Below are 21,587 nucleotides of genomic sequence, written 5' to 3'. Positions count from 1 at the left end.
TTTTAAATTCAATTCTATTTATATACATATATATCTGGACATTATACATTAGCGATGGGTGTTGAATCATTCGTGCATAAATGTACACTCGCGAGAAGCAAGAGGAATGATGCAGAACGCGCGATGCAAGTCTCACGAGTAATCCATCTAGGTAAGTGTGTCAAGGACGTGCGAACTAGGTTAAATAATCATTTTAATAATTTTTTTTTTTTTTAAATAAACAAAAAATTTATTATCATTTTTTTTTTGAATATTTTTATGAAAGAAAGAATTTTTTTATTTTTTCCTCTAGATAAAAGTAAAAAATGTATTGGTAACTTTTTTTTATATATTTTTTAAGTTTGGAAAAAAAATTCGGCTGTTGAATTTTGGGTCAGTGTAAAATTGCCAGTAGGCCGTAAATAAAATAATCCAAAGAGTATACAGCAGTAAAGGTAAATATTTAGCCTGGATCCTAGGAAACAAGTGGTCGTGCCACGTGGACCCTTTCTACCCCCACACTACGCCCCCGCTTGACTACACGAACATAGAATTTAAAATTTAAAATTGTACGGTAAAATAGTGAAAGCAAATGGCAAAAAGTTTTATAAATATTTTAAAACATCGGCACTATACTTGTAGGGCCCAATTCTATGCAATTTGAAACGGACAAAATATTTTTATGGGCATAACAAAATTTATTTTAACGTAAATAAGTCAATTGCTGGCACAACAACAAACAATGACCATAGATAAATTTTATTTTCACACAATAAAATACTAAATCTTTTTTTGTTACCGTATTATATATTTTCTCTTTAAAGTTTTTTTCCCGTATAAATTTAAGAAAAAAAATATTTAATTAATTGACAATAAATTTTGTCGTACATTTTATTGATTAAAATTCCATTACAATATTAATATTGTCATATATATATATCGATTACTGAGCTAATATAATGTCTGACGTCATTTATGAAGTAATACTCGTGGTCATTGCATTAATTGTCGCATGCATATACTATTAAATTAACGTTAGTATATAATTTAATGAAATGGGAACTTTGAAAAAAAAAAAATTAATCATAATGAATTATTTCAATAGTTAATTAACATGGATTAATAAAATAATTTATGGAATAATCGTTAAAATGTCTATTTAATTGAATATTAAAATCGTTGGCTTGTAAATAAATATTGCGTTCAAATTTTGAATTGCGCGCAATAATATTTTGAAAATGGTTTTGTTTAATTCATTTGAATTTATCACACATCATCGAATTTTTCCATCTTTTCTTTGGCTTGGATTATTGCGTCAGTGACACGGGAATATGGAAGAGGATCTGCAGGTTTAATAGGAAGAGATTCATCAGATTTTTCAAAATCGTTAAAAATATTGTAATCCTTTACTGCATATAATATAAAAATGACAATTAAAGCGGGTATGGCTATAGTTGATGTCACTGTTACGATTAATAGTAAATAAACATACTAATTGTTAGATTCTGGTGCAATAGATTGTGTTGTAGTTTTCATTATTTTTAAATGTATAACCAGAGTAACTGTAAGTTCCTATAAATTATTCTAATAATTTTTTATAATTTAAAAAGAAAATTTTTTGTTCTTCTAATAAATGTAAAAACAAAAAAAATAATAATTTTCAGTATTCCTGCACCGAAATTTGAATTCCTGCCCTGTTTAGAGGAAAAAAGTCGTTCTGTGATTTTGTGAGATACAAGATGATAAAAATTAGCGCATGCGCCACTCTTCCTACAGAGGCAAAAATTTAAACTTTCAAGTGCAGGTCTGGTGAAAAATTGTATACACCATAGAGGAAGGTGTTAATTTACATTTTGACACCCTCACCTTCGGCCCGGGTAGGCAACTGCGCATGCGGCTTGGAATATTCTATTTTCCCCCTAGGTGTGTAATATACTATTTTTCAAATGTGACAAATATGATTGATTTCTTAGGTAAATTTATTATGCATCTTCGTATGAACTAATACGTTCTTCAGTATCAATTATTGTTTCAGCGACAAGATTATAATTTTCAGTTGGAGTTGCTGAACTAGAATCTTTTAAACTACGGAAAGATGTAATTTTAATTTCTGAAGATTCTACTGACGAATCATTTGTGTTCTCATATGATAGATAGAAGTATGCTGTAAGTGCAATAGCCAAACCAATGACTACAATAATCATAAATAGTGTTATAGTTCTCATGTTTATAATGTTTCTAATAGTCAATTTTTAGTTGATAATTCTTTCGTAGTTTCCTTTTTTTGAAATTAACTCTGAGTTGCACCCGGTTATAAATAAAATTAATAAATTTTTAATTACTCGACACGAAATATTCTTTCTTTCTAATAAATAGAACAAAAAAAAAAATAAATTGTGTTTTTTGATTATCAAATAATTCGAAATAAATTTTTCCCACAAATTAATGCAATTAAAATTACTTTTTTTTTCTTAATCAAATTGTTGGTATTCGTCTATTTCTTTTTCTACTTCAAGTATAAATTCACTAACTGAGTCCTCACTTTCACTAACCCCAGACTCTTTATTTTTTTTTTTTTTTTCACCTAACGCAGGCGCCAATTCAGTATCTATCGTTTCATTAGTCCCAATACTAGACTTATCATCAACTGATTTACTGTTCCCACTGTCATGAGATGCATACTCATCCATTTTGTTATTTACTGTATTAATATTTTCAGTTATTTCCTTCTACGTTATATATTCATCCTCTCTTACATATCTCTGATCTCTGTCTAATACTTCCCCAGATTGTTTTTCATCAGTACTTCTTATTCCAAAATACCAAATGCATCCTCCAATCATTACAATAATTACCAAAATAATTATCCTACTGACTTTAATTTTATTTCCAATTCCTACTAAGTTGACATCCAATTCAGCAGTAAAATAAAATTTCGTCTTCTAATAATAATAAAAAAAAAAAAATAATTAATTAATTAATTAATTAAATAACAAGCTGACATACATTTGCATGAGTCAATTGTTTGGCGTCAAAAAAAAAATAACCGAGTAATGTAACGATTTAGTAACGCGTATTAAATAATAATAATACGTGAGGAATAAAAAGTGCATTAGAGAAAGTTATTAAATTTCACTCTCAAATATTACGTTTTAATGTGATATCTTTCTCTTTCTACGATGGAGTAACAGTCATTGTGTATGAAAGTATTACACGGCAAATAGAGGAGCTGGAGCTGGTGAAGTAGTAGTAGGTCGCGACGACTGCTTTTACTTTCTTTCAGAAAGAAAGGAGCTTATATATTATATATATTTTCCATTGGCCATGGTACTAGTTATTATATTATCCTTTATAATCTATACTCCATTACGTTATTATCTTGTGCAATGATATAAAATTATATATATATATATATATGTAGATGTGTTTATTCAAATCTTGTTATTTTAAATAAAAATAACTCGGATAGTTTTTATTAACTAATCGTGTATAAATAGTCAGACCTTGTATTTTTATTTATTATACAATTTAATTAATTTTAATAATTATCGTGTTTGTATTTTATATTTTCTATTAATAAATAATTTATATTGTTAGAAGATATTTTATCGTTAGAGATAACAGCGTGATAAAGTTATGTAGGTCAATTTGATACCAGCGACCTAATTTTCTTCTTTATTTTTTTTTTTTTTTTTTTTTTTTTTTTTTTGCAAAGTTAAGAAAATAAATTGGATTAGTTTTTTATACTTCGAGGATTATGAAAGATGAAAAATTCATATGTGATTTACTTTATTTGAGACGGAAAGATGATTAATTGATGGGAGATTAAATTTAATATTTATAATAATAATAATAAATACTGCAATCTCCGTAGATTGGAAGTTATTAATCGCGCGCTATTTAATTTCGTTGGATAAAAAAGGGCTGAGCTACTGGATTTAATTATGAACATAATAATGTTACAGTTGTCGTCTTTTATTTCATAATTCATAATCAAGAGCTTTAAGTTAAAGCTTTTTACTCCCAACTGCACACAACAGACTTTTTTTTAAGTCCGCTAAAATAATTAATTTAAAAGTCGGGATTTAAATAGATGCGCTCTAAGAAAATGATACTTTTGCTGATAAATATTTATTGATTGAAAAAAATTATTTATCGACAATTATCAAGAATTCATGGACGTGATGTAACTAAAAGTTTTTTAAAGTTAAAGTTTAATCATTCGTTGGTTTATCAGAGCCGTGAAAATCATTATGAATTATCATTAGTCATTAAATTTTCCTTGCGCAAAATATATAATTTATTAAAAAGAAAAAAAAAATTGTCAAGTAAAGAAAATCTGTTCTGAGCAATGATATTTTTTTTCTCTCAGTGTAGAAGTGTGTGATAAACGTCGTGCGATTGATAAATAAAATCTAACGACAAAAATATTTAAAATCCGCGGGTAAAAAAAAGTAAACGAGACTCGCGCTGCAGCTTTCAGGCTGGCGAGCAGCCTTCATTGTAACAAACCCGCCCATTTTATTCCCTCGGCTATTTAATAATTATAAAGTTATATCAATTAAACGTATCTGCAACAGCTAATTAATTACCTTGCAGTGTCAAAAAAAAAACATAAGCATTATATCAATACTCGCTCCGACATAAACTTTAGCAAAAAATAAATTCCGCGTTTTAATTATTTTTTATCAGCACAACCCAATTATTTCCTTCTACATGCAGTAAAAACAATACATACATATGAGCAGCAAGCTCAAATTATCATTCATTTTCAATGGACTATCGGCATGAAATAATTGAATCAATGACTTATATTCAGTCAAGTATCCAAGGCCGTAGAAAATGTAAACGGATATAAAGAAAAGTAAAAAATGAAAATGAAAGGACGTAACGAGGGTTATAATACAAGACTGAGTAAAAGCGAGATCTGATGTAAAAGTAATAAGAAATGGGGAAATGCTAAAACGAAGGGAAAGAGAATAAGGAATAAAATAGGAATGTAGAGTGTAGACGGTGACCGCTGAATCGCCGTTGATAATAATAGCCGGATGATATATAGAAATGTGTTGGGTCGAGCCTCAAGTCGACCCTACGCTTGCGCCGACTCGTCAGACGGTTCTCATTGACCTAGTTACCCGGTACACTTGACCGCACTCCACGTCTCACCTCGTCGTTAAGATCCCCAGCAGGTTCCATACACTCACCAACACCATACCATACCATACCATACCCGCAAGCTATTACCGCCCTTTGGTCCCTTGCCCGTAACCACCGGAAACAAATAATAATTTCATTATTTACCCTATTATTAATCTATTTACTCCATTACTATCTGCATTGTCTATCGTTCACTAGATAATTAAAACTAATTACTATAGAGAACTCTTTTATAAACGAAAATTCTATAAATAAATTAGTAATCAATAACAAATAAAAAAAAAAGCTGGCTATTATTAATGACAATTAAAAATTATTTATTTATTTTTTAAAGAGTTCAGGGAGATATTTTTATGAGTGACCTACTTCTGGTACCCTTGACCGCACTACTACCTCTTTCCCTCTTATGCACTTTCCTCTATTCTATGCTGACTCTAGTCTATAAGTGCAACCACGTGCTCGATTATTTTTAAATGGCCCTATCGTGTAGCAAACTTGTATTGGAATTCAAACTTAAATAAAATATAAAATGAGGCTCGTTACACTTTCCGTGAGCCATTTAAATGAAAATTATATCGGAGGTTCGTTTTACCTAAGATTTAAAGGCTTTTGTAATACAATGTTGCAGGCAATAATTTTAAAATCTTTTTTTTTTTATTTTTATGCACAAAATTACAGAGGTAATGCACGTAATTTAACATCTTTCGCAAGATCCTCGTCCTGCGATGAGGATCACGGGAGAGAATGAGATGGCAAAGATGGGGACAGAGCTAAGAATAAAGAGAGTCAACAAAATAATATAAAAAAAAAATGTATGTATATGTATATATATATATTTGTGTGTATGAATGTATGAATAAGAGAAAAGAGGCAAAGAAGAGAATAACTTAAGATTTCTGCGCACCCGACGTACGATTACTAGACTGCAGTTCCGGCCTCTTCTACCGGGATATAAATTTGTATATATATATACACAAATAATTTATTCTGCTTTATACATTTACTGAGAAATTTAAATTACATGACTTTTAAACTCATTTAATATTTCGATTGATTTTTTAAGAAATTTTATTACAAAAAAAAATTAATTTGGCGGGTAAAAATTTTTCGCGCCAAAAAAATCCTTTTTTTATAAATTTTAAATAAAAAAAAAATTTTAATTAATTTATTCATAAAAAAGAAATGACTACCGAGTAAAAATTAAATTAAATAAAATAATTAGAGTAATTATTAAAAAAAGGGTCAAAGTAATGAGTTTTTAAAATTAAAAATCTATCGATTAATAAATTGTCTGATATGTTTTTATAGCCAGTACGGCAAATATAATATGTACATACTAGTATGAGTGTCGATGCAAATACAAGTACGTGTATGAGTGCAAGTACAAGTATGAGTTATAAGGTAAGTAAGTAAGTAAGTAGTAGTGTAACTCGACGTTACGCCGGCGCGCAGCCTTGAGCCTATTCCACGCACGAAAGCCTCCACCGCATGGCTGGTTGCACTGCACTTCTGTACCAAGTGTGTTATGTACTGAGTACTCGAGTAACGAGTAACGAGTAACCAGTAACCAGTATTGAGTACAGTAGCTGCATCAAGTTCAAAAATTTTATTTAAATTGCAGCCAGCTAGCCGCGTCTCATCTACTGAAATGCGCGGTTTTTTTAAAAATCATCCAGTTCAATTGCTTCGATTTTCCTTCCTCTATTTTCTGGGATAATTTTTTACGACTGATAATAAACAGTAATGTTTATTGATATTAATAGATATGAAATATTTTAAAATATAATAGCGTGAGAATCTTTAACATTTCTTATAACATGTTTATACCTGAATGCGCGGTTCTTTTACCGCGGCATGCCACACGATGTAAAAGTGGAATCTAGGCCGATATAAATAGGCTGACGGCTGCGGAATAACAGGTAGCCTTTAGCCGTTTCCAACATAAATTCCAATAAATAATAATAATTATTATTATTATTATTATTATTATTATTATAAAAAAAATATTTAAATAATCGCTTTAGTTGTTAACTAAATTCATTTTTTTAACTTTTAATTTATCGTTTTATATTTTCAATTTTTGTTTATCAGTAAAAAAAAGTGGCTAAAAATTATTATAATTTTTTTTTAAATTTAATTTTAATAAATTTATAAATTGAATTTTTAAAAAATATTTTTTTTTTTTTTTTTTTTTTTTTTTAATTTAAATGAGCAAGATAATTATGCACTTTCCCTTTGCATTCATCTTGAATGACGGTATCGTCGAAACAAAGGACTAGCCCCACGTCCCCACGTCCTCAGGTCCCCTAACCCCTTTTATTTACTCGGTCTTGTCATTTTCTGAGAGTCATTATTTATTATGTACAGAGAGAATAACAAACCTCGACGTTTTGTTTATCATGTGATTATATTTTTTTAAAAAATATTAATATTAAATATTTATGATATCAAGTGAAGTCGGATCTCAAGAAAAATTGCTGGGAGAGAAACCGGAACACAAATGACTGTACATGTTGTTTTGTGTTGGTTTAGGTGGATTGCAAGAGTTAATACACAAGTCCGAGTAGAGGGACAACGCGAGTTCCGCTTCGTCGCACCACGCCCGACAACTTTGACTGCATTATAAAGCATATTGTGTACAGACAATTGCTCTACACTCCGCTCCTTTGCACTCCATACTCATATATATACATATCTACATACCATTTATGTTTATTTACTTCAGCTAGTGTCATAATCATATACATTTACAATGTTGTAGTCTAACAAATTATATCTATTCTCCAAAACTTTTAGTTTCACTTAACAAAACTATTTTTTAAATTATATAACTCTATTTGACCTTTTTTTTTACCTCCAGTAATTGTCGACACTTTTTATCGTCTATTAAATTTTAAATATTTATTTTAAAACTTAAATTCCGTAATTTTACATTTTAAACAAAATTTGAAATTCCCGCTTTTATTTGTTTTTTAAAATTTGAATTTTAAAAAAAAATTATTGAACAGAGGCTTCAAAAATTGATACCCGACATATAATTTTAATAAAAAAATTTTATTTTTACCCAAATTGCGGTGTAAATTTTTTATTCACTTTAAAAATTTCATAAAAGTCCTAAAATATGGAACTTTTATTTGAAATGAAATCCTCTATCGCAGTAACTGAAATTCAGAGGGCAATAAAATGAAAAAAAAAAAAAAAACTAAAATTTCTCTTAATGGTAATAATATTAAAATTATGTAAACTGTCATATTATTCTTATCTGATAAAAATAGAGGATATTTGTTGGTATCGCTAATCTCCGGCTCACCTATAGCTATCTCAAGTGACCCGTGACAAGTATACAGATTTTTATAATCCGCGCGTAAAAGTACTGACGCGCGTGATTTGAATAATAATTACCCATAATCCATCTTTCGGCTAAAATAATAAAATCCATACATATATACACACACATATATATATATAGATATATTTATTTATAATTTTAACAGTCCATTAAAAATAGCGTAAAAAATAACACACGGTTGAAGTTTATCTTAACCAGGGGCTTGGCTTGTGCGTGAGTTTTAAATTTATATCCTCACTTTTAACCTACACCAACATTTTATTCATTTATATATATGTATATATTATTGTTAACGTCGGGTTATTTTATTATTATTATTATTATTATTTGTTAAAAGTATAAAAAGACACGCAACTGAACCTGGCTCAGTTGTCTTTCTCACACTTATATATTTATTTATATATATTTAAAGTAATAAGATTTAAGACTAGGCTCAACTCTCTCAACCTACAACCCCGCGGCTGGAATTTGGATCAAGGAGGGCCCTCTGCTTAGCAAGGCGTGACGCCTTTATGGAGTTCACACACGGAATTATTTTTCTCTTTCTCTTATACTTTTTATTTATACATACGCATATATATAGAGACATATAGGTACACACTAGTACTTGATATATATAATAAAATATAAAAAAAAAAAAATAATAATAAATTGTCTTGAAGCGGGCAATTAAATTTATTTGTAAAAAATATTTTCTCTGTTGTAAAAAAATTTGAAAATAAAAAAAAAACTTTAGATAGTATGTAATAAAATAAAATTGTTAGCAGACTGTACTTTGCTGTACGCAGTCGTAGTGTGTGCCCTTGACACAATTTCTCCCGTCGCGAGAAACCGAAGCTTCCTCTGTGTTTTAAATTCTCGCTTTACCTCCCTCGCAATTTTATTATTTTTTTATTCTTTATTACTATTATTGTTATTATTTTCTTACACTGGATTTTATTTTATTCTACCCCACCTAAATTTATGGGATTAGTACATGGTGCCCATGTAAATTGCCTTTAATACCAACGGTAAATTACAAAAGGACGAAAAAAAAAATATTTTATTTAACAAGAGAATAGAGAATAGAAACCGTTAGTTAAATTTAGGGCGAAACTGACGTTCAAATATTTTTTTTAATTATCTGACGTTTGAATTTTTATGGAAGCCACGTGGCGCAGATATTAAAGTAGCACCTGCGCATTTGTTACTAATAAGGGTAATAAAATTAAAAGGGGTAATTTTTGTTTAAAACATTATAAAATGTCAGATTGTAATCTTCATTGCGTAATTCATGTAATTTTGAATTAAAAATAACCGCGAAATTTGTTTTTTTAAATTAAAAAAATTATTTAATTGTAGTTAAATATATTATTATAGACAAAGCTATTTAATTTTTTATAATTACAGATAACGCACGTGGATTTAAATGATTAATAAATAAATATATATATATATAAATATACATAGTGAAGTAATTTTGAAACTAGGCCAGGTTTACTCGGTAACTGTGTCAGCGTTATCGATCTAATGCTGGTGCTTTTATCTAAAATTCTACTCACGTAACCTTTCGTTAAGTTTTTTTAAAGTTTTCAGACAATTTTACCTCACTAAAAATTAAAAAAACTCTGGCGATAGAAAGAAAATTCGATATTTGAAATTTATAAAAAAAGAAAAAAAAATTTAATTATAAATCATAATTATCGCAACACAATAATTGCATATACTTTTTATCTTGTACTCTTTATCTGCTGATTACTCATCATTTTACCGCATATATATAATGTATATATATATATGTATTTAACCAAAGGAGTAACTGCGGCGCATATTTGAGGCAGGTCGGTTAAAAAATAAAATAAAATAAATTACATACTCGCGAGAGCTGTATTACCTTCGATCCGACTGTCAATGTATTATATTATTTAAGTAATCATTATTCTTATATATTTAAATATATAGATAATAAAAAACGTGTCATCGTTGGCGCTTTAACGGTATTATAAAAATAAAGTATTTATTAATTATAAATTATAAATGTTGATGTAATGAGATAAAAAGATAAATTGCTCATCTGCATTGTCACTCACCCTCAATACTTTTATCAATTATTTAATTACGACCTTTATCCTCATGTTCATGTTAATTAACTTCGATAATAATTGAGGTGGGTCAAGATATAAATATATTATACATAATTATAATAATAATAGTAAGTGGAGTGTAGTCAAAATCGAAGAGTTGGTTATTATAGTTATAGTTACTATTATTATTATTATTATTGTAAGGGTATTTATCCATATATACATATATATAATGACAATAATACAATAACTGTCGTGTCTATTCATCATTGATAAATGATACGTTAAATTATGCTTTGACCTATGAACCATATACTCTACTGTATATTGTATCAAGAGTCTAGCATACCGTTCAATAATATATTACTAGTATTCTATGTCACTATGATATTATATATATCTTCTATAATGATATAACTTTGACATTATTTATTTATTTTTTAACCTCAATAAACTACTTTATAGGATAATTTCATTATTTACCGAAAAATTTAAAATTTTAAATTGCGCGGGAGTATTTAAAATTCAAAAATTCAAATTTCGCGGAAAATGTAAAATTTGAATTTTTTTTTTTAATCAAACAAGGAAAGTGTTTGCTGGTGGGAATAAAGAACTTTTTTTAAAATTATTGCAACATTTTTCAAAAATTATTGATATATATATTTAAAAAAATTCACGGATTACGATTATCGCGGTCTTGCGGCCATGTATCAGCTTTCGTTTTCACCCATAGCACAGCCTACTTGTTAATCCGGTGAGTCAATAGTTGTATAACACTGGAACAGTGTGTGACGTTGCGCAATCCATTGGTTTCCCTCGCGACCTACTTGCCCACTAAACTAGACATACATTCTTATCCAGCAGTACAATCTGTCGTTACCACACGTGCTCTCTCTTGTTCCTCACTTATTTATTTTAAATAATTACCTTCCCAAAATTTTTACTTTCATTAATAAAATTAACAAAACAACAAAAAAAAAGTCTTACAAATTCATTAACAATTCCATAGTTGAATTTAATCCCGCTAGAAATTAATTGTGCCCACAAAGGGACTTACTTTTGATTTTTTTTTTTTTAATCGACTGACTCATCGGGGTATAAAATACACATCACATGGTTTGAATTATAAATTTACGATCAGTTAGCTTGTGCACATGCGCAATATTGATATGGTGGTCGACTTTAAGACTTTAGACATATATATATATTGTATGTATATAAAGTATAGAGAAGGGGCGGGAAGTATCTCGAAACCTTGAGCTCGATACTTCGATCCGTTTCGGAGACATTAACAACGTTGGAATCATATATATATATATATTATTTCTACACGCAGGTATTAATGAAAACTTGAAAATAATAACAATGCAAAAGGTAATAGATGTAATCATGAAACAAATGGATCGAGAAATATAAAAAAAAAAATGAGTTACGTATATATATTTATGTAATGAGATAAAAAATAGTCAAGCTAATAAAATATAACGATACAACAAATATTAGTTAAGGATATTTTAAGATCGACAAGTACTTGAATAATTATTACATATACGGAGAAGCAGCGGGAAATATGTAATTTAAAAAATGGTAATTTCATATAAAGCGCGACGAGGTAACGAAGTGATAATTTTATAAATAATATAAAAAAAGTGTGATTATTTATTAATGCAACATAGTTGCATAGCATATGACAAGTAGTTATTAATGCTGGTATTGAGATTAAGTTTATTCAATAGCAAGTACGCCATGACACACTAACCGAATGGTCGAGACCCACTTAGACTACTGGCTGACCTCCGACGAAATGGAATGGATGGGGTGATTGTTGTTAATATTGTTATTATTATTATTATTCTGATGATGATGATGATGATGATGATAATGCAGTGTATTTTGAGAGTGATCGGACCTAACGCTCATACCGGTAGAATTTAAACTCCGAGTGAGTGGAGGTGGGACACGAACGAGCAACACAACTGCAATAATTGTAGGTATGGATGCAATCTTTAAAACCATTTGGGCTGCGAGGCCAACGTGATTATACCCCATGATTACTCCGTTTATTTATATACTTGCATACATATTTATAAATATACCCGTGTATTTAGTGTCGACAGGCACTTACCAACTACTGTGTTGATGATAACGAATGTCATCTTTATGCGAGGACAATTTTATTGATTTATCATTTTTATTATTTTCTTTTTTTTTTTTTTACTTTATAATGACATTTTCTTGGTATTGATTAGCTTAAGGTAAACATGATACTGGATTATTTTTTATTAATTTTTTGTTCAAGTAAAGAGGTTTTAGTTTTTTATTTTCGATTGGATTTAAAAAAATATCTGAATTTAGATTTTATCTTTTTAATTTAAAATATATCAAATCATTTGGAAACTTGGTGAGATTAATTTAGGGACGATGAGTCGAATGAACCCACAGAATAAAATAAAAAAAAACCTGTTTTGTTGTAAATATTTTTTTGACAGAATTATTTTAATTTAAATTGACGAAATAAAGTTGAATTGGATAGAAATAGAAGTGGCGTAGGTTGACCGAAAACTATAACTGATGAATACACCAGTGAAATATGATATTTAATAAAGTAAGTAACGTTTGACAAAGTCGATTGTGCCACCTTAATTTCTAAGTGATGCCAATCGCGGGCGTACTTTGGGGGCCTGGTTGAGAAAGTTTCGAGTATTTCGTCATCGAGGCCCGGGACAGGAAGGAGGAGTGAGGTGAAGGCGGGCCAGAGGAGTAGAGAGTTGGAGGAAGAGTTGTATGCCAGTATTTAAGCCGAGAGGGGCAGAGAGGTAAAGAGGAAACGATCAACAAGGTGAAGGGGTAACCAGGGTTGGGAAACGAGATTGTGTCACTATAGGTGGTCCGGGCCTTACAAAAACCATAATATAATACTTCATTATTTAAATTTTGCTCAATATACTGTTTTTCAACTAATTTATATTGATTTTAAATTTAAATATTTATTTTCCGTTCACTTAAAATATTTCAGTCAAAAAAATAAAATTAAAATTCACTGGTCGTATAATGGCAGAATCCCTTACCGAGGCTAGGATCCGAACCCGAGTACTCCATAGTACCGGACCTGCGTCTTTTGTACTTGGTCGTACTACACGTCAGCAATAAGAAAATTTTTTGTGCATTAAGAATTTTATAGAAAATGAAATGAAATAAATTTTTCACTCCAATTTATTAGCTGTAAAAAAAAAGTTAATTAATATCTCTGATAGTATAGTGGTCAGTAATTCCATACCCACACCAGGATTCGATCCCAAGTAATTCAGAGTACTAGACTTTCGTCCAATGTACTTTGTCATACTGCGTCAATTTCAACGATCACGTCTTATACTAGAAAACTAATAAGAAATAAATTTTTATATTTTCCCGCAAATTTACTTATTCAAATTTTTTAGTATAAACATTTTAACAGAACAAAGTATAAATAGTAAAGAAAAAAATTTGAAAAAGTTTCTAAACGAGAAATAATTTGGTGTAAATCTAAAATAAAAACTTTTGAAAGATTTAAAATATCTATTATAATAAGAAAGTTAAGCTTTAGCAAATGCCCCAGTGGGCATTAGCTAACATAACCGAATACATATATAATCTTACGCAAACTAGCGAAAGTAGGCGGCTCGAATGCTGTGTGTATATCGTTTCAACGGTATATCTATATATAGGATGAAATAATACGTGAGCACAGAGTAATGTGTACGTGTACAAGAATTACAAACACACTTATACACTTACACATGGACATAAATAAATTTATTTACGTCTGTGTGTTAGACTTACGGTTGAGAAAACGTTGTGAAACATCGCGCCCGAATCTTTATGCCGAAAGCGAGAGTGAGCCCGTGCATTCGAAACATATTTCAAATTATATATATATATATTTTATCTCTTTCAGCCTACAACATCTGCTTATACATTTATCTCCCAATCTATATCTATCTATTTATACATATATCTACACATTACATATATTCATATCTTTTGTATTTTATTATATATTTAAGTTTCTAATCTTTTATCTTACTTGTTAAACACTGGCCTTACTCAATACTAATGTGCTAACAAAAAATTAATAAAAAAACTATTATTCTAAATCTCAAATTAATTATTGCGTAAAATTGTAATTACATTAATAAATCTTTTTATTTTTATTACCTAATTCTTTTTTTTTTTCTCAAATCATAAACTTTCGACTGTCATATAAAGAAATTAATTTTTAATATAAAAAAAATAACAATCTCTGAGCTATTAGCAACCCCTTGAGTATTTTAAACAAACAAATAAAAATAATGAGAGTAATGATAAACAAAGTTTTTTAAAAAACTAGGTTATTTAGATCCATTAAACATTTATTCATATGAGATAGAATTAAAGTATATATAAAGTATCCATCGACAAACTCATCGATCTATTCCAGACAATTTCTCTTTCGATCTTCCAGCTGATGTCTCGTGTCCTGAATAATAAAATCTCTGACCTAAAAAGACAATGCCGTTAGAAACAGGGGGTAGGATAAAATGGACACCGAATTTAAAATATAATGATTGTGTATGCATGGACAAATATATACATACATCCAAGTTGTTCTGTGGTGATATATACGACGACAGTATCAGTCCCGAGGATCTTTTTGGGTAATGAAGATAATAATATGTATGTGATTGCATATTATAACGTAGGTAGAGTTGATCTAAGTACGCCTACTCGTCGACCTTAACGAGAATCCCGGTGCAGATAAACGTCATTCCAGATGCAGATCTCAATAAATTCTGGTAACGCTCATGCAGAACCCGATTTTCTGCCGACCATTGTCCGAACGCATCGCGAATGATACTTTTAAATTTAAAATATATAAATCAACAGTAAACCTCGACCTACTTTAACAAAAAAAAAATAAAAAATAAATAAATAAAGTACCTCCCGAAAGTGAATAAAACATAACCTATCATAACATTTTAATTATTTAAATGCTCGATTAATTAGCATGTTTTTGAATTAATTTGCATGCTGCATTTAAAATATATATATATATATATATATATATATATATATATATATTAACCGGTTGTCCTCGTGCTTAAAAAAATCAAATAATAATGATAAATAAATAACCGATAAAGTTAATTGCAGAGACATTATACCGGAAGGAAAAAATAAATTGAGCGTTGCCGTTGATGGTAATGGTGGCGATGGTGATGACGGTGACGTGACGGTGACGATGACGAAGGGGAGGAGGATGCGTGGAATTTTTTCTAGTATTTCACATTGGCCCTGTATTTACGTTTGCAGTGTCCCTGAGGGAGACGCGTGTGTAACCTCGAGGGAGCGCAAACGCGACGAGAGAAGCGCCGCGGCGGTAAGCAAGGATTCATGTCATTGTCAGTGGGTAATCAGGTCAGTGGGCCAGTGGAACAAGCCACTTTCAATTTCAATCCTTCTCTCCGGTTTTACCAACACCGATTTATATCGACGCGACTGTTGTTGCTGGTGTGTGTGTTTGCTTTATCTTCACGTCCCGTCATTCCGTCTCCTCTCCCGCTTTCCCACTAGCCTGTCGAAAATTTTATTTCCCGCCACATTGTATTTTATTTAAATAATACGCCAGCGAACCCGCGACTCCAAGTCGCGGCCCACGAAGTAGCGCCGCGTGGCGGTAAGTTTTTTAAATTGAAAATTGCGCATGAGCGACGGCCCGACTGTGTGATTGTGTGTGTAATAAAAATGTGAAATACGACCCACGCACGATTTGAGCCGAAGATACCCGATCTCTAGTGCGGATGTGTGGATGCATGTTTTAAATTGAGTTTGTGTGGACACGAGTTGTTTTATGTCGTATTGGTGTAATGTTATGTTATGTTATGTTTATGTTACTTATAAGTGTAAGTTTTAAAGTTGTGTGGATATTCGCGAGATAGCGGAAAGTAGGACGCGTATTAAAAACCACGGACCGTGTCCCGCGTATACCAGAGAGTATTACTTCACGGAGAACCGCTATTACCCAATCGAATTTGTCATAACTGGTACGCCGAAATGGCGGGTAAAAAGGCGCAATTTTATATCATTTAAATTAAAATTGAATTTTTTTTTAATAATTATCCACTAAAATTAAAATACAGACCGACGTTTTCCCATCGTAATTTTACAGACTCACCGACCGAATAATCAAGTTTTAAAAATCAATTTGGCGGTAAAAAATTATACTTTAATTTTTAAACCTTACAGAACAGCAGTAAAAAAGTTCTAATTTTTTTCAGAGATAGTAAAATTGATCTAATAAACTTGCGCAACAAATTGATAAAATTAATACATTTATTAGTAGATAAAGCTTTTTTTTTTTTTTTAATAGTAATAAAAAAAAGTTGATATGAGTTTACGAGTAGACTAATATCTAGTTCGACACGTGAGTGTTCGCGCCACCTGTGAGAGTATCAATCGAAACATTTCAAACACTTCTCGATCGAGTAAAATAATTTATATGAAATATTTTTAACAATTCATATATTCATATATATATATAAATATATATTTTTATTTTTAAACGACAAAATAAATATCGGACAACACCGATAGTATTTTTAAAAAATATGTAGGTCGGAAAATTTTTCTTTCTCAAACAATTACCGTCACGATTACAATTATTATTATTATCAGTATTAATAATTAAATAATTACGTAACCGAGCAAATATGAATGAGCATTAAAACCAAAATAGCAGTGACGTATTTAAATAAAATTAATATAGACGTAATAATATACGTCTACAATAAAATTTGAATATTAAATAATTATTAATTTAAATTAAATAACAATTATTTAAAACAGCAAGTCTGTAAAATGTTATTGAGTTCCAATGTGAGGTTTTTATCAAAGTGGGTCAGACGACTCAAACGCAATGTTTTAACTTGCACCGAGGAAAATCACGTTGACGCACGCGTAGGAGTTTATTGAAAAAATATTAAAAAAAAAAAATAAAATAATAAATAAATGGTCCATAAAGTGGACATGATTTTTTTTTTAACCAAAAATGTTGACCTAAAAATTTAAAAATAATTATTTCTCATTTCTCGGGATACTTAAATTTAAACTCAAACATATTTATGGTTTCCCTAAAATTATTTTGTTATTACAAACAACTTAAGTTGACTTTTGATTATTATTAGTTACCAAAAGTTAGTTTTGTACTTTTGCTCGTTAAATATTGGCATGAGCTTTAATAAGACTGCCGGGAAAATAATATGAGCTTAAAAATATATACTGAGTAAAAATATATGTTTTATGAAATTTAGCTTTTAAAATATTTGGCTCTGAGAGAGAAAAAAACGTTTTAACACAAGGGGCTAAGTGTCAATCTTATATACATATTTTTTTTTTTTTTCCTAGATATATTGAGGGTCTCGACAATTCGACATCCAAGTGAGAGTTGGGTCAACAGTGTCATGAATCACGCAATATTTACAAAGAACATGACTGTGTAAAATTGGTGCGTTGTAAAAATGCAGGTTGTATATATATTTAAGAGCGAGAGGATCGAAAATATATTTTAAACGACCAATGGTTTAAATGGGACATAGAGAAGAAGGAATAAAATAATAATTTTGAACCGTGAGAAACTGAGTTCTTAGTTGGTAAATAAAATAAAGAGACCGACAAAAGATAAACGAGACGAAATACAATTTAAGACTTTATTAAAGAGGAAGAGGAACAAGGGATGACACGCGACGAAAATTTAAAAAGAAAATTTTTCCATTTTAACAATAAAAATTTTTAAAATTATTTTTTGTGTAGAAAATTAATTATCAAGTTGTAGATATTTGATATTTGATGGCCGTTTTAAAAATATTAAATGGTAATAAAAAAATAATTAATATCTGACATAATTTACTAATTATGTTTTTAAGATATGGAATTATTTTAATGGACTTTTGATTGAAAATTTAATGGAAACAATTTACAAAAAAAATTTGATCATAAATATTTTTTTAAAATTTTATACAAAAATTTTATGATTAGGAATAAAGTAAATTAAGGAAAAAATATGACACGCGTAGGTTTCTCTTTTCGTAAAATACTGTAACGGCATAAAGGAGAAGAATAAATATTATGTGTTTGACGTTTAATGTTTTGTTGAGGCACGTAACAGCCCTCAGTGAGATGTCGTCGGAGTACGGACAGCAAGAGAACATTTGAGGGTGCAGAGAGAAAATAACACTGGGATAATGATGATTTACTGTTGCAACTGATGGATTTTTTGGGTCTACAAGCGTGAAAATGAAAAACGACTGTGAGATAATGGAGACTAGATGAGAGAGAGAAGGAAATTGAGTCGTAAGTCGTGAGCCAGAGATTAATACGCCGGGAATGCCGAACAAGGGGTAGTTTGGGAGAAGGGGCGAGGATCTTGGGCGTCGGAAAGGCGCAACAAGTGCAATTGACGCGTGCACTGCAGGTAGATGTTGTCAATTCAGTTGTCACGGGCTCAGCTGGATACCAACCGGACGGGCTGGGTAAATATTTTATTCAAGTCTACAACTCGGACGGGTGACGAGTTTTCGTTAAATATTTAGAGGGACCGTAGAGACCATAAAGATGTCGCAATTTTATATTTTACAACCAAAACTGTAACTCTATTTTTCCTTTTGTTGTTACCTCAAGCTAAAGTAAATAACGCTGAGTTTAAATTTTACCCTCATTTATTATATTTATTTCATTTTGCTACACGCTGTGAAATGCCACGCGACACTATTTATGTTCAATAAATTATTTTCAAAAAGTTAAAACTTTTTTTATTATTTAGTTTACAAAATGAAAAATTATGTAACGCGTATTAAATGAAAATGTATGTTAAGTTGTGAAAAAATGATAATAATAATAAATACCGCGATCCCCGTGGATTGGAAATTATTAATCGCGCGCTATTTAATTTCGTTGGATAAAAAAGGGTTGAGCTACTGGATTTAATTATGAACATAATAATGTTACAGTTGTCGTCTTTTATTTCATAATTCATAATCAAGAGCTTTAAGTTAAAGCTTTTTGTTCCTAACTGCACACAGCAGACTTTTTTTTAAGTCCGCTAAAATAATTAATTTAAATAGATGCGCTCTAAGAAAATGATACTTTTGCTGATAAATATTTATTGATTGAAAAAAATTATTTATCGACAATTATCAAGAATTCATGGACGTGATGTAACTAAAAGTTTTTTAAAGTTAAAGTTTAATCATTCGTTGGTTTATCAGAGCCGTGAAAATCATTATGAATTATCATTAGTCATTAAATTTTCCTTGCGCAAAATATATAATTTATTAAAAAGAAAAAAAAAATTGTCAAGTAAAGAAAATCTGTTCTGAGCAATGATATTTTTTTCTCTCAGTGTAGACGTGTGCGATCACCGTCGTGCGACTGATAAATAAAATCTAACGACAAAAATATTTAAAATTCGCGGGTAAAAAAAAGTAAACGAGACTCGCGCTGCAGCTTTCAGGCTGGCGAAGAGCCTTTATTGCTTTAGACAAGGCTTCAAAATTTACGCTAGCACATAAAAATGAAAGAAAATGAGTATTCTTTTTAACATCGAACACCAAGTCTGTATTGAGTCTGTATTGTCTCTGGAATCTTTAGACAAGGCTTCAAAAACTACGCTAGCACATAAAAATTAAAGAAAATGAATATTTTTTCTAACATAAAGCAGCCTTCATTGTAACAAACTCGCCCATTTTATTCCCTCGGCTATTTAATAATTATAAAGTTATATCAATTAAACGTATCTGCAACAGCTAATTAATTACCTTGCAGTGTCAAAAAAAAAACATAAGCATTATATCAATACTCGCTCCGACATAAACTTTAGCAAAAAATAAATTCCGCGTTTTAATTATTTTTTATCAGCACAACCCAATTATTTCCTTCTACATGCGCTAAAAACAATAAATGCAAAACAGCAGCAAGTTCAAATTATCATACATTTTCAATGGATTATCGGTAATGTTAATTACACAACGCGATAAGCTTTTATATTCCTGAAGAAAATTTAACGGAACAAACTGCATTTAAAAATATAAATAAATACCCTCATATTTTTTTTTAAATCTCCACCCACTTACATTGTGCACTCACACATACACGTACTTATATAAATATATATGAATATAGGGGTATAACTTGGCAAAATGAAAATAATCATCCTCGATTTCACAGTCTGTCTGACCTAGATTTCATTGCAGTTTTATCCCTTTCAATATCTACTCGAAAAAATATATATGTATTATATACTGCATACATATATTTAATAAACTATTATATCAATTTAACTAGCGCAAATAAAAAGTCATTCATCGGTTTAAATTCTTTTAATTTTTTTTAATTGAACTCAAGTTTAATCTCTCTGTTACTCCAACTTCAACTCCATCAATAAATTAAAAAAGAAAAAAAAAATAAATAAAACTGTGGCATTCTCTTTATGCATTTATTTCCCCAACAAATAAATGTTCAAGAGAGCGTTCCGTTAATTACAATTAAAATTTTAAAAACAAAGAATTCATTTATTGGCTGCTCGGCCATCGTCAGATTAAAGTTGGAGTAAAAAATTCCTATTGAAATTTTGAAAAAATAAACAAATAAATAAAGCGAATGAAAATAAAATAAAAAAACACCGTTGGGTGTCTGAAGCATCTGGATGTTCAATGTTTAATATTTAATAAAATATTATTTCCTCGCTGGTTGGATTGGGAAGCAGACCAAGAGCAAGACCGGGACAGAGTCTCTGTGCGTTGAGGTTGAGACGGAGCAGAATGGAGTTTTATTTCCGATGGAGGGGAGTCCAGTAGAAGGGGTTTGGCAACCGACAGACAACAAAGACCGTTCTCGGGACCGCGACAACAAACTACTGTTACTAAAAGCGAGAGTGAGAGAAAACTCGGTGGATTTAATTCCTCTCACTCTCTATCTCATATCGAGTATTAAATTAGCAGCTATAAATACGAGTACTATACAGTTTATTA

At 30.0% G+C, this 21,587-nt stretch overlaps 2 protein-coding genes across 2 annotated transcripts in view; one reads left to right on the top strand and one right to left on the bottom strand.

The window, feature by feature from the left end:
• Positions 1 to 21,587, bottom strand: part of LOC103572762 (nuclear hormone receptor FTZ-F1) — a 40,535-nt gene that overhangs the window by 16,781 nt on the left and 2,167 nt on the right. The gene's annotated exons all lie outside the window — the stretch shown is intronic.
• Positions 107 to 21,587, top strand: part of LOC103572764 (metallophosphoesterase domain-containing protein 1) — a 28,542-nt gene continuing 7,061 nt past the window's right edge. The window contains exon 1 of the mRNA XM_053739916.1: positions 107 to 151. The gene's annotated coding sequence lies outside the window, so the exon portion shown is untranslated. The remainder of the gene's footprint in view (positions 152 to 21,587) is intronic.

This window comes from Microplitis demolitor, chromosome 6 (assembly GCF_026212275.2).
Source record: "Microplitis demolitor isolate Queensland-Clemson2020A chromosome 6, iyMicDemo2.1a, whole genome shotgun sequence".
NCBI classification, from domain to species: domain Eukaryota; kingdom Metazoa; phylum Arthropoda; class Insecta; order Hymenoptera; family Braconidae; genus Microplitis; species Microplitis demolitor.
The sequence above is the reverse complement of the archived record's forward strand: the minus strand, read 5'-3'. Positions and strand labels throughout refer to the sequence as shown.